The sequence below is a fragment of the Caretta caretta genome, chromosome 6, assembly GCF_965140235.1.
Source record: "Caretta caretta isolate rCarCar2 chromosome 6, rCarCar1.hap1, whole genome shotgun sequence".
Taxonomy (NCBI): Eukaryota; Metazoa; Chordata; order Testudines; family Cheloniidae; genus Caretta; species Caretta caretta.
This window is the reverse complement of record NC_134211.1, coordinates 38,770,330-38,784,081: the sequence shown is the minus strand read 5'-3', so window position 1 is coordinate 38,784,081 and position 13,752 is coordinate 38,770,330. Positions and strand designations below refer to the sequence as shown.

Sequence of the window (13,752 nt, the reverse complement as noted above, 5' to 3'; positions counted from 1 at the left end):
TCCATTCACTTGCTGGTGCAGGGTACAGGCCCCATTTCAGCAGAGCACTTAAGCCCACACCTAATCTTTAAGCATGTGCTTGAGTCCTGTTTGAATTCATTGGAACTAAGCAAATACTCAAAGTTAAGCATATGTTTTTGTTTTGTTTTTGTTTTGTTTTTTCTGAATTGGGACCATAGCCCCAACTAGAAGGTGTGCCAGATATGCTTGTAATTGTTAAAAAGCAGCAGATTTAAATCTAGCTCAAAAGGTTTTTAAATGTTTTACTGCACAAATGAACAGAAGCATCGTAAGTACCTGATGAGGGAGTATCCACAATAACTGTGGAACACTAGTCATCGTATCACATGGATATTAAATAAGCAGATGCTTTTTGTTTGTAGTTAGCCCATCAAGTTATGGTGGATACTCCCTCATCAGGTACTTATGTCTGTTCATTTTCTTCCTGTGTAACAGCTGACATACCTATTAAATGACTAGTTAAAACTTGTATGCAGTGTAGCTGTAGCCGTGTTGGTCCCAGGATATTAGAGAGACAAGATGGGTGAGGTACTATCTTTTATTGGACCAACTGGTCGCTTACAATATGCACTGACCTGCTTATGTTAAACAATCTGATCCACCTTGCATTTTCCTGCTGGGAATTCCTTTCCCAGACCTGAAGAAGAGCTCTGTATGGATTGAAAAATTCTCTCTGTCACCAACAGAAGTTGATCCAATAAAAGATAGTACTTCACTCTCCTTGTTTCTCTAGTTAAGTGGTCCCCAAACTGTTGGGTGTGCCCCCCTAGGGGGCACAGAGGAACATGGGGAGGGGGCGCGGCAGGGCCCAGGTCAGCCCCAGTGGGGGGAAGGGAGGGAGAGCCGCCCAGCCCCCGCTCCACTCTCGGGCCTCCGGCTCTGCTCTTGGACCCCGGCCTCTAGTTCTTCCTTTGGGCACCAGCTGTGGCCCCCTGCTCCCCAGTCAGTCACCGGCTCTGCTTTCTGCTCCACACCCAGGTCAGCCCTGCCCTCATTCCCTTTCTGCCCCCATCCCCAGTTCTGTTTCCAGCTCTGCCTTCAGTCCAAGCTCCTCTGCTGAGCCAACTGTGCAGTAATGGAGGGAGGTGCAGACAGATTCCATTACTGGTAATGGGGGGAGCAACTGGAAAAGTTTGTGCACCATTGCTCTAGTTAAAACTTTACATTGGTGGACATGCAAGTGAGCTATCTTGAAATGGATCCCTTTTTTCATTAGTTCAGTGAACAGAGCATTAACTTTATATGGAGAACTATGGTAACAGTATTTCACTATTTTTAAAAAATATTTTAATTAATTTTGAATACTTACAATACAAATGCCATCTCCACCCCGATATTTTTTTAAAAATTTCTAAGTTAGCTCCCTCTTATGGGTCCCTTGTTTTATATCTTTTTGGACTGCAAGCTTATTAGGAGTGGTTCTATCTCTAATTTTTGTGTCTTGTATGCCACTGAATACAACAAATAGCACAAGAATGAATACAACACTACTGTGTAAAATTGTGAGTGCTGTGTAATAAAAGCATTTAATCCTTTGCTTTCTAAAATTAGTGCTTTTTCTTTTAAGGTATCATGAAAACTTCTGACAAATCTTTCTTTGAGAGAAAGACTAACTTGTGGTCAACAAACTTCAGTTTACTGAAGGGGTTATTATTCAGCATGATGTCATTCTTACTCTTAATACAATTAACACAGAATACTAATACCGGAAAAATAGATAATGTAAACTCCATCCCAGTTTGTGTAATACAGACTAGTCGAACAGAGTAAGGTAAATGATGGAAACTAATCTCTGATTTAGCATCGCTGGAACTAGCTCAATCAAAAGCAGCAACAAAGACCAAACTGGCACTGCCTGTTAAGGCCTCGGTAGCCTTGGTGATGACATTGAAAGCACCCACCTCTAAGCTTGCTCTTCCTCATTTAGCACCTTTACTCTTGGCACCAATTCTGGACCTATCCTCTGGTGCTGACACATCTGTCTTGTCACCAAAGGTCCATGCAGATACTTATCAGGGTTAAAGAGAGAAGAAGAAGCAAATCTCACAAGATGAACATAAGAAAAAGAAGCACCATGCTTCTCCTCCTTTGTACACTTTGACCCATGGGGGCTTCTAACTCTCAAATAGCTCTGCTGTCACCTCTTTTCCAAGCTCTTCCACAGCTGTATGTCAGCACTGACTAACCTGGACTTCTCACCAGTTTGGATCTCTCTAATACCTTCTCTCTCTCCATGCCTGAGTGAGTTCACCGTCAGTGCTATTAGCCACCCCTACCACATCCTTTTCCACTGCTTGACTCTATGCCTGTTTTGATTTCTTTGGATGTGACCTGGAACTTCCCTGGGTTACCTTTTAACTCCTTTAGAGACGAGCCTGGAGAGTTCCTGACTCGACCTCAAGATCCAGTGCACTCCCTTTGCCTCAAAGCCAGACACTCTGGATGGACCATATACAGGGCCCTCTTCATCTCCTAATGTGGCTCTACGTGTGGGACTCTGTGAAACCTGCACTGGAGGTCAGCTCCAGCATTGACCTTAGCATGAGCAATGTTCCCTCTCATTTTTACCATCCATGTGCGGAATGAATTTTGTTATGTGACCAATTTATCGAGGTAATGTGCGAATGTGCACCACCATTAGAAACAAAAATCCTAGATATAATATATATTTTTAAAAGTTACCATAGGGGTAATTACTTCAACCAGGACAGGTTAGGCATTTTAGAACTCACTACTCAAAGAATTAAATTTAAACGCAAGAGAGAAATAAAAATAATGAAATGCACGGACCAGTCAAAAAAACTCAAACAGCACTTCGAAGGAATAAAATTACAGAGAATATATGTCTATTGCAGGAAGTACCAAGAAGTAACAACAACAGTACAAGTATGTGTTGGGAGGTGAGTGTGAAAGAGTGTGTGTGTTAGAGAGAGAGAGACACTGTGTGTGTGAGAGAGAGAGAGATGCATTGTCCCTTTAAGTACATTCACAGCCTGGCCCTAGTGGACTGTAGTGGCCCTGGGGCATCCTTCAGGTAATCAATATTGCTACCTCTCATGCTATTTTGTGCTTTTCCTTAAAGCCCCAGTGTCTATACATGGGCACACCAGGATGATCTTGAGGAAGAAGTATGTATATACATCATCTCCTTGAGTTCTGGGAGAAGTGCAGTGGCTTCTTCCCATTCTGAGTTATAGTCAGGGGACTAAAACTTAAAGTATTCCTATGCCCAAAGTGTGGAGTCCTGCCCGACAGCTCTGACATGGAGCTGTGTGCCGATAGAGAAGTCAGGCCATTGCCCCAGTCCCAGGCAACATGGATCCAGGGTGGGAGAACATATCTCGCAGACTGTATTCCTCACTGAAAGGGGCCCTTTTTTGTTCTTATTCTATGGAGGACCTAGCCCCCTCTCTCCACCACAGGTAGCTCTGTGGAGGTTACTGTCATTCTAGTCTTTACACATCAATTTACAGTGTTATGACTCTATATTCACAATGGAAAAATATAGAAACTCAGGGATTGTTTTTAATTAAAGTGCAGAATTTCAGATAATGGCAAAATGCAGCCCAAATGGTGGAGCCTCACTAAAATCCTGAGTCGTACTGTTTCTTTTCAGCCCTATGATTTGCTGCTGTACTTTGCCCTTTTAAGTAGATTGGCACTCAAAGCAGACACAGCAACAGCAGCAGCCACCAGGAAGCTCCCTTGTCCCACTCCTGAGCCCTGTTGTGCCCCACAAGCTCTGCAAAGATGTGGTACAGGGGTGGGGGCAGGAGGACACACTGACATCAGTGATCCCCCTTTTCCCCTGCTCGGCATAACAAGCAGGAGGCTCCCGGGAGCAGCTCCAAGGCAGAGGGCAGGAACAGCATGGCAGTGGGCAAAGGGACACCTGAAGTGTGCGTCACTTGATAGCTTGCTGGGCGACTGCCGGGCTGCACAGTTTAGAGGGAACTTGGAGCATGAGCGCTCCTTCTGCAATGGAACTTCTACTGTGACTGTGAACAAAAACAAAGCCACCATGAGGCTCTATCCCAACATTATGCCTAAAGAAGTCTCCCCATTTCCATGTCTCAATGTACTTCCCTGCCTTTATTCTTCCCCAGCCCTTATTCCTATCCAGAAGAAACTCTTCTTCATAACTTAGAGGGCGCTCTTTTTACCTGTAAAAGACCAGTAGGTAATTTGATGCCACATTACCAAATAGATACTTTCTCACTGGATGGGGGATGTATAGAACATTGTTAGATTTTATCTAGGAAACAATACTACAAGAACCACAACAGCATAAATGGTGTGCCTTTGTAAAATTCTGCTGGTAGAGACATGCAAAGAAGTAACTTGGAATTCAGTACACACATTCACCAGATGGTCCTTTGATTTAACATCGTGCACTAATGCCCAGCATAGGAGAGTGGTGCTACTTACCAGTAATTGCTATTCATCGAGAGTCACCTCTGTTCATTCCTGTTGTTTGCCCACCTTCTCCTTTACCTCAGAGTTCTGTGTAGCCTTGGAACTCTGCAGTTAGGGAGAGGAACTGAGGCTGTATGGGGAAGGGAGATGCACTCTCTTTAGTAGAGTAGGCAATGATGTTGCCCATGCACAAGATCTCTCATGTACCCCCAAAAGAGACATGGCTTTTCAAGATAGTTTTGCAGCTTGCCATATCCCATGATTGTGAGTCTATAAGAACAGTTACTTGTAAGTAACCTCTCTTTACATTTTGAATATTCAGAACCAAAACTTAGAACATGGTAACAGTATTCAAATATAAGAACTCATCTTTTTTTTATCTGTAACAAGTTAGAAAAGTTCCCTGGGGAATAGACTATTTGACTAGTCTTGTTTATGCATGCTATTCCTTCATTAATTTGCCACATCAGCATTTACTGGTTAAGTTTCCATGTCGTTGCCTGCTGTGATGCCTTCCAAAACTGCGTCCTCAGGGTAGCAGCATATAAATAAATCACCTGATAAGTTACACCTTTGCTGAGACCAGTAAAAGCAGAATCAAAACCCAAAGCGTAGACACTTTGTGCTATCAATAAAATGTTTCTTTTCACCAGGTATGGTGAGTAATTAGGAGTGAATCTCACAGAAGTCATTTTAAATTATTTCTCCAACATGTCTTGTCATTCTCAATTCATTTTCTGTTGCAAACTGAGGTGCTGGCAAGCAAAATTGTAAATAGAGATTTCTGGTCCTCAGTAATGCTCTTAACAGTAGCAGGATAATTATAGATTTGACTTCCAGTAGCCATTTCCACATGAATTCCTCCCTGCCAGTACTATAAGTGAGTTGTGGTAGCCTTGGGATGGGGATGATCTTCCTTCTTTACTTTGTTTTCCTTAGCTAAACCAGCCATTGCAGTACTCGAATAATCTATTTTGATTTCCAAATCAGAATTTTCCACTTTGTTTAGTTGTAAAATTGAGCCCAACTTTTAAAATGTATTTATTGCAGATACTGCTTCTCTTAATGATCCAGATTTTGGATGATTTCCTCATTATGTTTTGTTATATCAGAAACATTTTATTTCTTTTTAGGTCAGATCTGGGTCAGGATTCAAAGTTGGCAAAGTGGCAGATACTGACATAGTTTTGTCAGAGTGTATATGAAAATTGAGAATTGTGATGATTAACAGTTTGTTCTAACCCTTTAGCATCATCCGGTTTAATGAAAAAGTCATTTTGTACAAGATTTAAGAAAATATCACAGTATTAACTTACCCACACATATCCTGTGGATTTCCTGGCGATATGATGCCTCCTCTGCCCGTCTTCCCTTCCTCACCGTTCTTCTCCACCTAAATCTTGCACCCTTCTGTGCACCTGCAAAGTAAGGGGCTTTTCATGCCCCCTCAAGCGGAGATCCCCTAGATTTCAGTGCCTTCTAAGGATTGGGCTTTAGGGTGTGTATAGCCCTAAATTGTAGAGCGGTGACTCAGGTTGCTTCCTGAAACCTCACACACAAATACAGTCCTTGCCCACTGTATTGAAATTCCTTGAGGTTAGGACCTTGAAACCAATTTGCTTTTAGACCAAAATCTCACTTTGTATTAGTAGTTTTTGGTTTAGAAATGACAAACAACATACAAGACAATGTTTCATCATTTTTAATGTAAAATCATTACTAAATTGATCTGTTATTGTTCACGTTATAAGAAACCCAGGATGTGCAAGTAGTTAGCTGTAATGACTCTGTAGGATCAAGATAATAGTCCTCCCCACATGACCAGGGAAAAACTGGTTTAGCTGTCTGGCTTTTCATAGTGTTTCATAGTGTTGTTACATTTCAAAGAGCAAACGTGCAGGGAATATGTGACATTAGTCTGGATTCTAATGCCCAAATACACTTAAGCAAGAGACAACTAACCGGCCAGACTTTCTGAAGAAGAAACATTTACTCAGTTGCAGAAATACCGTGATTTTTCATGTTCACTGAAATGTGCTGTTTAAGACCCAATATTTTGGGGATTACTTATCTTGATCAAATTAAATGGCAGAAGGAAGCTAAATGACTATCTCAGACAGGAAAGAAAAATTAAAATAATGTATTTTTAGCTTGGAGCAAAGAGGATGTGGGCTTGCATAACCTGTCTTCATGTGTAACTTTGTAAATTTTAATATGATAAAGGAAAAAAGGAGATGCATACTGTGTCAGGCCAATGGTTCACGTATTTTGGTATCTTTTCTCCAGCAAGAGCCAAAACCAAATTCTTCAAAGGATCTATAAATCCCCCGTAATGTAAAATTATTTTGTAATATTCCTATTATGGAAGTTTCTTCTTAACCCCAGGTAGTGAAGGGTTACTTATCTGAATTGTTCATGGTTATGAACTAGATTGTATTATTTTTTATCCTACCTAGAAGAACTGTGTATATTTTTATCCATATACATCTCTAATATTTTTTAATCCTACTAACCTATTTACTTCAAATAGTGTCAATGGATTCCAGAGGATAATAATGTTTTGAGTTAGAAAACCATGTGCTTTTATCAGTTTTAAGTTTGCCTTAATTTCAGAGGATATTCTCTTGGTCTTGTATCATCAAGGGAGGGCAATAGAAGCCCCTGATTGACTTTCTTGCTATCTTTCATTATTTTATATCATTCTAATATTTTATTTCTGTCATTCCTGTTCTCTTTAAACTAAATAGTCCTAATCACATTTCTTCTCATGTTGAAATCTTTCTAAGCCTTTTAATATATTTTATTATCCTTCTCTGGGCCTTTTCTATTTGCTGTATCCTTTTTCAGATGGGGTCACCAAAACTGAACACAGAATTCAAAAGTGAGCACTCTATTCAAGGTGAGGGAATACCACCAGTTTTTATGTAAAGCATAAGAATTTCAGTTTTATTCTTATCTTTTTCTTAATACATGCTAATATCTTGTTTGCATTTTAAATTCTTACTGCTCTTTTGAGCAGATGCTTTTATTGAAGTGTCCACAAAGAAGTCTAGGTCTTCTCCTTTAGGAAGTTAGTTTATTTAGAACCCATCAGTGTGTATGAGTAATCCAAATTATTTCTCGCAATATGCATTATTGTGTACTTACCTACAGTGTGTAACCTGCTATCATGTTGCTTAATAGCCTAGCTTTAAGTCATTCTTAAGTTCCTCATAGTCCTCTTTAGACTTCAAAGATTTTGCATCATCTACAAATTTTGCCACCATGCAGTTCACCCCCTTTCAAATAATTTGAAGTGTGTTCTATGTTAAATACTGATCATTTTATTGCTGCTGTTTTTCATCTGTTAGCGATTTTTGAGCCATAATTTTACCTTTTACCCTGTAAACTCTTAATGTGATCAGATGCTTTTGGAAATTCCAAGTAAATGTATATCTACCAAAGTTAAATCTAATGTCATAAATTTAAATATCTAAAATATATCAAAAGTGTAGCAAGAATTTATAGAAGCAGACATAAAAAATATTTTAAAAAGTGGAAATCCCTCAAGCAATGTCTGTTGAAAAGAACAAACTATGGCAGCTAGAACATAATGCAGTGCCTCTCACAGACTTCACATTTGCTTGTTTCTGGGAAGGGTACCACCTTCTGGGCAGCAGTCCTCCAGCTTTAAGCTGGAAACAGCGGTTAGACTCTTGTGAGGGTTCTTCAGGCAGATAAACACAATCCCATATGGACTAACACACAGTACGTTCATGTGGGAAGACAATTTTCACATTGTGATTGCAGGTTTTATTTCCCCAAGAAACTTTATCATGGAAACCTATGATAACCTACTTATGCTATGAGAACAGTGTTTGCAATCTAGGGACTCACTAAAACAGTCCATCCATGGACAGTCCATCCTGAACAGCTTTATTTAAAAAGTAACAGAAAGAAACTGAAAATATAAAACTGTAACAAAGGCTGGATAAACAAAGACGTTGCAAATGGGCTAATGATATAAAACCCTACAGTTCAATTTTTCCCTAACGCTCCAAGTGAATGGACCCACTTTACACAAAAGCCAATATATTGACTAAAACTAATGAGAACTCAGTAACAAAAAACCTCATTCTTGAGTACATAAATGTTGGTTTGTAGACAGTGACACCTATTGCCACACGTAAGGGACTTCAGTGGTAGGGGTATATGAGAGGATGCATGATGTAGTTGGAGGTGAAGTGCTTTCCAGAAGCAGTTAAGTCTCTCTCTTCCTGTCAGATTGGATCTTGCCCTAATTAAACCATTGTTTGTCACTGTCCAAGACCCCTCACTTTGCTCAGGTGGGGCAAAGATTCAAGTGCTTCTGAGGAGGACAGGATCAAGTAATCTATATCCCTTGATAAAGGGAGTCACTTCTTTTGCTTTGGGATCTGGTCTCTGGCCTGGAATATTTGCCAAAGTCCTCCCAATGTAATTTAGAGGGTCTGAGATCCCTTGTGTCAAAAATACTGACTGGTGCTTGCAGAGGATGAAATTCATTCTGCTGAAGCTCCCATGACCAACTCTTACTAATTTTTTTTGCTGCCTCTAATTTGCCTTTTATTCTTCACCCTCCCATCTGCTCAGGGAAAGAGCCTGGTCTTTGGAGTCATTTGATTGTCTCTGGTGACCATTACCCAGCTTCTAGTGGCTGCTCTTTGACAAGCTGTATGTTCTTGTTGCAATTGTAATAACAGCCCAAAACAGTCTGAAATCTTTGCGGATGATTTTGGTTCTGAAGTCAAATCGGATGTATTTACACAAGTTCCATTGATTCATCAGGGGAAGATGTGCACAGCTCACAAAAAAAGTATAATCCCCGACAACAATGGGAATTTGCAGAGTTAAGAGGGGACTTAAAAAGCAACTAGTCAGAAATAGAAAATCAAACAAACAAGATATTATTTAAGTTAATTAGAAGGAGGAAGCCTGCAAGAGTCCATTGGTCTGCAAGACAATTAAGGAATAAAAGGAGCTGTAATGGGCTAGTGGCCCTTCAGTAAGGATCAGGACCCGTGATGACCTTGTGGGGAGTACCTGGGAGCAATGAGGTGCTCCAAGTGGCTACCCTGTAGCCAATTAGAAATGGAGCAGCTGAGCTAGGAGGAGATTGGGAGAACAGTATAAAGAGGAACTTGCCTTTGAGAGGGGAAAGGTCTCTCTAGAGAAGCCCTGCAGCTCTTGCAGGCTGGAGGAACCCACAGGAGGTAGAATAGGTTTCTGTGGGGACAAGCCCTGAATAATGGCTTAGATGTGACAGTAAGATCCCTAAGAGAACTGTCTGAGTCTCTAGGAAAGGGAGACCATGGGGAACTCCTGAGGCTTAGAGTTTGAGCCTGACTCTTGGAAAGAGAGTAAGAAGATGAAGAGTGTGCTGGCAAAGAGGGAGAGACACTGGAGAGGGAGCAAGTAACTAAGAAAGATGCTCTCCAAGAAGGAATAGCAGAACAAGAGACTGAACCCTATCATGGATGGGGACTGAGTATGGAAAGCAAGTGATGCTCCTGGCAATTTATTGACAGTGGTGAGAAGAAGACTCTAGTGAGGAGGAAACTGAATTCTGGGACTCTTTCTTTGTTAGTTTATTGGTTATTAATAAATAAAGGCACCCCAAACAAGGGATTAATGAAGGTAAAGTCTGACTTGGGACTGATTTATATAATCAAGAAACTGAGGTATGGCTCAGGGCCTGGGCTTATGATAGGAGCAATCAAAGAGGATAAGGACAATGTAAATGAGTTAAAAAAACTTTTTGCATGTCTTAACTAGAGTACAGTAGGAGGTACGGAGCTAGACTTTGCAAAGATGAGGCATTATCACAGGTCAAAATGTTCAAAGAGTACGTATTGGAACACATAGCAAGAAGATCATCAGTACTGGATGGTATTCATAGAAGAATTTGGAAGGAGCTTAAGAATGAAGTGGGAATAGAATAGCTGAGTTACCAACAAAATATATGCTATCATGAAAATTCACTACTAAATTGGAAGGTAGTTGGTGTTGTATTTGATGAGCTTTTTTCATAAGTGTCATACCTCTAGGTCTTGCTTATAGGTGTCAACGTCCTTTCACTTTAGGCAAAAAATGCCCTTCTCCCCTCTCCCACCTCCACATCATACCTGGCTGCCCTCTATCAGAATGGACCTTTATAGTGAAGGTGGGAGATGTACTGTTTCTTCTTTACAACATTTGGGGAGAGAAAAGGAAAGAGTGTATAGGAGGCTCACAATTTTCTGTACATCTAGCAATGGCCAATATCAAGAATGGGTGCCAGGACATAGCGCTCTAGTAAGAAGCCTAATATTCGCCTGTGTCCAAGAGCCTATATTGAAGAACAGAGTGCAAAGAAGTAACTAACTAACTATGCTTTGCACAGGGGTATGTATATTTGTTACTGAATTTACCTTCTGTAGGTGGATGGTAATTTCTTGGGCCTAAGGTATAGATGCGTTAGGGAGTATTTGCTTAGCAGGTTTTCACCCATCTGAAAGGTAGTGACTATATTCAATTGATTAAAACACTTGGAATTCTAACTTGAAGGCATGGAGAAACAATAACATAGAGTGGACAAAAGAGACTTTGTCTCTGGCAGTGAAAGGCGCCTTAAGTGTGAATCAGAATCTGTCCCTTAATCTGTACTTAATTATTTATTGAGATGGGAAGAAAAACCACTATGACCCAACTGTTGGTGACTCAGGCAGAATTTTTCATAACATTAGTAATTCCTTTAGAGTTGTTATTATTTGTGTATACAGTTCAGTTTTAGTATGTGCATTGACTTGTGTTTGTGTATATGTAGATATATACACACGTATTTATATACATATAAATATAAAATTTTGAAGTCCAAATTCAGATTATAGTCTTCAAGGCCTCTAGTTAATAATCATTTGTCTTATTTGTCTCACGAGTACTAAAGGTATGGTCCCCTATTATGTGTCTCCTCTCCCTTCTTCTGCATAAGTCATTCTGCTTTCAACCTGATGGTGCTAGGAGAGCTTGCACCTTTATCTCCTAACCAAATTTCCACAGGTAATTGGTAAGTGCAGGATTTTGCTCTTAGTAGGAATTTTTTTATATCACATGTAGTTTACAGTTTCATTTTTCAAACTATGGAACTCTTTAAACCATTTTAGAGCACTTTATTTTTCTCATTTTAAAGAGGGAAGCCAGTTTTAGACCAAATTGATTTTTTTAAATGGCTAATAATGAAAATTATTGTGTGCCTCAGAGTATAATTGTATAAACAGACATTTGTTCCTTTCAAAAGTACTGGAGCTATTTAAAATTAACACGTAAAAAATAGCTCAATTAAAAATAAATTTTCTACCTCCATTTTTGTCTTCCTAGCAACATACTGACCGTGTGACAGTCAAGTCATTTTAGCAGACAATTTAGTGAGACAGCAGACTTTAAAGTATTGTGGAATAACAGCTGACTATGTTCATCTTCCTGGCCTTCAGCTGTTTGGAGATTAGTTTTTGCTTTGGTACCCTACTAGCCTGTCAGGCAGCCCATTTTGGGAACACGTTTATTTTCTATTCTTCTAGTAACAAATGCTGACAAGCGAAGGATTTTAGATTCCCCTTTTCTGTTTGATTATGCCCCCACTATGATTTATTAGCATTTTTATATATAGTATAAAAGTAGTTGGCACCTGTGGAAAAACTCACAGATTGGTACATTTGGGACCTTAGAGTGAGCTCCCTTTCTCTGTTGTACCTCAGCACCTCTCCTCTCTTCCTGTACTTGTCCTCAGAGGAAGGGCCTACAGACTGACTGACTGGTGGCTATTTTAGTGAAGATACTATGAAAGATTAAATAAAACATATTTTAATATAGTTTCAACAGATGCATTTGTTAAATTCACTATATTCATAAGCTCTGTAGTCATTATGACAGTTCAGATTTGTAACCTGATATAATACAAAATTATTTTAATAAAGATAAACAGCAATACGTGGGGTGCTGTCCATCCACCATTTGGGGATGTAGACATTTCTATCACTATTTCTAGTCTTGTGGCATGTAGGTATTTTTAATTTATTACTCAGCTGCCAAAACCACCAATGTTTATTACAATGTCATAACCTAACGTATTACAGAAAAACATTCCATAGGTTGCACCTCGAGACATTCAGCATGGTCAAATCTTTGAATGCAGTAGAAGACAGCCTTCGAGAAATAATCCAGTAGGCCACTACCCAGAAGCTTATCCTACGGGCTGCTAGTGCTGAAAGTGTGCATAGGGTTTGTGGTGAAAATGCACAAAACTAAACCCATTGAAATGAGTGGAGGTAGTTAACTATTCTTTTGTAGCAAGTACCCTCAACCGGGAGGATAAACAGTAAGGGGCCAGGCAAAGGAACACATCCTGGATATGAATGCATTGCTCTGCATATTGTATCAACAGGAGGGCTTTGGTTTCCTTGACCACAGGATGCTATTCTGGGAAGAGAGGGGATTCATTTGACCAAGAAGGGGAAGAGCATCTCTGGACACTGACTTGCCAATTTAGTGAGGAGGGCTTTAAACTAGGTTCCAAGGAGACAAGTGACAAAACCCACAGGAAGGTATAACAAAAAGGCAACCTTGAAAGAGTGGTGTGGGAGGGGTGGAGCAGGAAAATTACAGTAGGGTCATCGGAGCAACAAGAAGGAAATCAATGGGGAAATCTGCTCAGCATCTGAGATGTCTATTCACAAATGCAAGAAGTACGGGGATAAAAAGGAAAAAACTGGAAGCACTGGAACATAAGCTAAATTGTCTTAATTGGCATCATTGACACTTGATGGATAAATCTAATGTTGTAGACGGGGTCATAGTTTGTTCAGGAAGGACAGGCAGGGAAAAGGGGGAGAGGTGTTGCATTGTATATAAAGAATATACACAGTTGTTCTGAGGTCCAGAAGGAGGTGGGAGGCAGAGCAGTTGAAATGCTGTGGGTGACAATAAAACGGGAAAAGACAGGTTTGGCATCATGGGAGGGGTCTATTATACCACTAAATCATCAGGAGTGGAGAGACATTTTTAGAACAAATAATATCCAAAACACAAGACTTGGTAGTATGGGGGAATTTTAACTACCCCAACATTTGTTGGAAAAGTATAATGTCAAAACAACATTTGCAATAAATTCTTGCAATATACTGGGGACAACTTTTTGTTTTAGAATGTGGAGGAATTACCCAGGGAGACAACCATTTTAGACTTGATTCTGACTAGGAAAGAATTGGCTGTGAATCTGAAGGTTTAAGGCAATTTGGGTGGAAGTGATCTTGAAATGATAGA

The 13,752-nt window shown here is 40.0% G+C and overlaps 1 protein-coding gene across 8 annotated transcripts in view; it reads left to right on the top strand.

Annotated features, from left to right (window-relative positions):
* The window catches only part of HIPK3 (homeodomain interacting protein kinase 3), a 154,571-nt gene that overhangs the window by 90,425 nt on the left and 50,394 nt on the right, over positions 1-13,752 (top strand). The window contains exon 2 of one of the 8 annotated variants that reach the window (XM_048853465.2): positions 7,285-7,336. The exons of the other annotated variants lie outside the window; for them this stretch is intronic. The gene's annotated coding sequence lies outside the window, so the exon portion shown is untranslated. The remainder of the gene's footprint in view (positions 1-7,284; positions 7,337-13,752) is intronic. 8 annotated transcript variants of the gene reach the window in all.